The 3,681-nt window shown below is 42.2% G+C and overlaps 1 pseudogene; it reads right to left on the reverse strand.

Moving 5' to 3' along the window:
* Window positions 1-1,398: 1,398 nt before the first annotated feature.
* Window positions 1,399-3,431, reverse strand: LOC18442441 (7-deoxyloganetin glucosyltransferase pseudogene; annotated as a pseudogene).
* Window positions 3,432-3,681: the final 250 nt, after the last annotated feature.

Below are 3,681 nucleotides of genomic sequence, written 5' to 3' on the forward strand. Positions count from 1 at the left end.
AAAAACATATGACACACATAATTTTGGAAAATTAGCAGACTTGAGAGCTCGAAAACACATTTTGGTGGTTAGAAGGCGGGGTGACACAAGGTGTGTTGCCCAAATCAGAATCGGCCATGGACAACACAAGGTGTTTCGTCCAACCAAAATTGGACCAAATTCATTGAACTTCTCTGGAATTAGGTTGACATAACAAAATGGGCTGATTCATGTTAGCTGGGCTGGGCGACCCACCTTTTGTCGCCCAACAGATCTGGGTGACACACCCTGTGTCTCTCTGACCAAACTTAACCCAAATATGAAATTTCCATATTTGTTTTTTAATGGTCATTTTTCAATTTTCACGATAAAATGCGATGTTTTTCTATTTTTCTTGATTATTTCCCAAAATGGGTGTGCTTGTCGAGATAGTGGATCACAGGATGGAGTCCATGGACTATGGTGTTTTATGGTTCATAGATTTTCTAGAATAGTGTGGTCTAGGAAAGTCAGCCTCTGGGAGATCCAAATGAGCCAAAACTTGGTGTTATGTGGTTTTTGGGCCTCTTGAGTTTATCTTTGGTGGTAGGGTACTCACCAAAGGTTTTGGGAATATAACTCTTGTTATGAGGTATTTTGGGTATGTTAGAGAGCAGTATTGCAAATGAAATTTCATCCTGATCTGCTTTATCTTTATCAAATCGAGACGAAACTTGGTGGGTATTTGTGACATCAAATGCTACTCTCCATACGTTTTGAGGCCGAGATGACATATTTTCAAATGCTCTCAAATTTAGGCTTATTTGGTCAAAGGCTTCCATAGTCCCTATGTATTTTCAGTACCTGCAGGTCTAAGTTGTAACTAACTCCTCCCTTATTCATAGTGGGGATGCAAGTGTGTTCAAAATACCCTACAACAACGACATTTTGAATTGACTTTAAATCAAACTAAACTACACTTCAATAAAAGAATAAAAGGAACAATTGGGGAATTCTTGTAGTCCTTGCTAGTATTTTAAAGCCCGGTGATTTGCCGATCTGGATGTAAAATTGGTCAGAACTGAACCAGTTTTGGGTTGGTATGGGTCCCGACCTGGTTCTCTCCTAAAATCCCCATTTTCATCTTTTTTCTTTGTTTTTTAAAGCTTAAGTAATGTTGTAATTGGTACCCCCTTAATCCCCACCACATAAACCTCTATTCTAATTTTAATTTATATTTTTAGTTTTTAGTATTTTTTTTTATTATCGATCCAGAGGATTCAAGAACGATTCTAATTGCTGATCCAAATGTGGACTGGGGGTCGACGATCCGCCCCACAGATCCGTTTTTTAAAACATTGGTGCTAACTACTTTGATGTTAACTTCAAAAACCGTCAACAAAGGCATGAAAGCTCCTTGCTTGGCTAGGTTCCCAACTGTTTGCACGGTTTTAATATGGCATTAATCGGCAGCTCCCTGTTTGCACGGTTTTAACATCACCTCTTTTATCACTCTGTCCAGATTAACTGAAGAATACCCACCCACCTCAACTGGCTTCTCAGAAAGCTCTCTCCATCTCCTAGCCTTGTGGCGTTCCCCTTCTCTCCATGCATCATTTCCCTAACAAGTGCCTCAACTTCTTTTCTTTTCACATCATTCTCAATCTCCATGCCCAAGCCCCACTCATTGCAGGCAAACCAGCAATTAGTTTGTTGTTCAGCGAAAAATGGCCAACAAATCACTGGCACCCCACCGCATGCAGTCTCCATTATCGAGTTCCAACCACAATGTGTCAGGAACACGCCGACTGCAGGGTCCAGCAATGCCTTCTCTTGATTGCACCAACTGGCAAGAAACCCCCTCTCTTTAGTGGCCTCCATGAACTCTTTAGGTAACACAGCAGATCCCCTGAACTAAGTCAGGCCGGACGATCCAAACAAAGGGTACCCCGCCATTAGCCAATCCCCATGCGAATTCCACCAGTTGGCTTGGTGCCATAGTGGTGATACTGCCGTAGTTTATGTACACGACTGAGGCAGTTTCTTGATTTCCATGCCAATCTAGGCATCTTGTGTCTTCTTTCCAAAGGCTAGAGCCGATGTACAAGAGTTTGGGGTTGACCAGTGTGCGACAAAGGGTGGGTAAGGGACCAATGGTGTAGATGGGTGGGGGAATGGGGCGAATGAGGTTGAGGGGGGTCTGCTCGAATGCATCAAATGTATTATGATGTGGGCCGAGCCCTTGAGGGATTCCAGGGCTCCATCTTTGAGGAAGTTGAGCATGATGTCATTGGGATCGATCGTTCTAATGAAGCTTGGCATGTCTTTGATCCGAGCTCCAGGCATTCCTGGGATCCAGTCTAGAGGTGTGTTTAGGTATCCATTGCTTAGGCAGTTCTCCTCGGTGAAATGAAGTGCCAAAAATCTGTCTTAGTTTCTTAAAATTCAAAAGAAAAAAATGCATTTCAATTTAGGAAGCCTGAAAGGGAGCCACTGGCCGAGTTTTTGTAAGACTGGTTGCATCTCCAAGACCTATAGTTCCCTAACGGCGAGATATAAACATACTTTTCAAACTGTTTAATACAAACTCCAGGAAATAACATTTCGACATGCTTTTTCCGAATTGAATTTTTATTAATTGCAAGAAATTACACTTTCCACATGATGATAATACTTTCCATCTGCATTTTTTTGGTGTGTATTCCCCTTGGGTGTTTAGTCCTACAACCAAATAAATCTCTCACGGGATTTATAAGACCAATATAAAATGCCAAAGTTCCCAACCAACTCCAACTCCATGATAGCTCCCTTTTTGTCCTTTCTCACACTGAATTACATGAATATTACTTCATTTTCAAAAAAACAGTAACTAGCTACTTGATTTAAATCACATTCCTTTAGCCTGTTAGGAAAGGCTGATACTTAACAAAAAGAAGAATCATTAATACAGATAAAACAACAATTACCTTTGAGAGGAACATAACCTCTCTCAATGACCTCAGTGTAGCGAAGGTAAGCCCATAGCTCGGAGGCGCTCGCAGTCCAAAATATAACTTTGGGGACAAATAGCTCGTCTGCAACTGCTTGTGCAAAGTTCACGACTCCATCGATGACAATGCACTGTCACTTTAGGCACTTCCCCTGAGCCATTGAGCCTCAACACTGACTCCCGAAAGGGAGCCAAGAAGCAAGTACAAGTATTACGGGAAAGCGGGGATATCCTGTGTAGCATCCAGGTTTGTCTCAGGCATGCCATCTGGGATGGACTCGAAACGGAAGTCCGGTATGCTGTACGACAAGTCAGGACCTCTCGATTTAAGGAGCCTCTTGTGGTTGTATTCTGTGTTCACATAAGTTACGTGGAAACCTTTGGAGTGGAGAACGTTAGCCAGTTGCTTCATGGGGCTGATGTGCCCTTGTGCAGGGTAAGGAATGCACACTGCATGAGGCTTCACCTCAAGTTGGTCACCCATATCTCTCATCTACTGCTTAATACATGGCTCACACCCTTTGCCTAGTGAGGGGGATTTATAAGTGTGGAGGAGCACATGATTCATGAGTTGCCCATTAAATAAATAAACGTGGCCAGCATAAGGCTTAGGGCTTGAAATCTATTTTTACCTACTGAATATTAAATATGAAGCTCCCAAAATGTTCCAGGTCTAATGGATCCTAGGGTACCCAAATTCATGTTTTACATACTCTGGGTATCTTGCATAAAAA

This window comes from Amborella trichopoda, chromosome 13 (genome assembly GCF_054954075.1).
Source record: "Amborella trichopoda isolate Santa Cruz 75 chromosome 13, AtrichopodaSantaCruz75HAP2 v2.0, whole genome shotgun sequence".
In the NCBI taxonomy this organism is placed as follows: domain Eukaryota; kingdom Viridiplantae; phylum Streptophyta; class Magnoliopsida; order Amborellales; family Amborellaceae; genus Amborella; species Amborella trichopoda.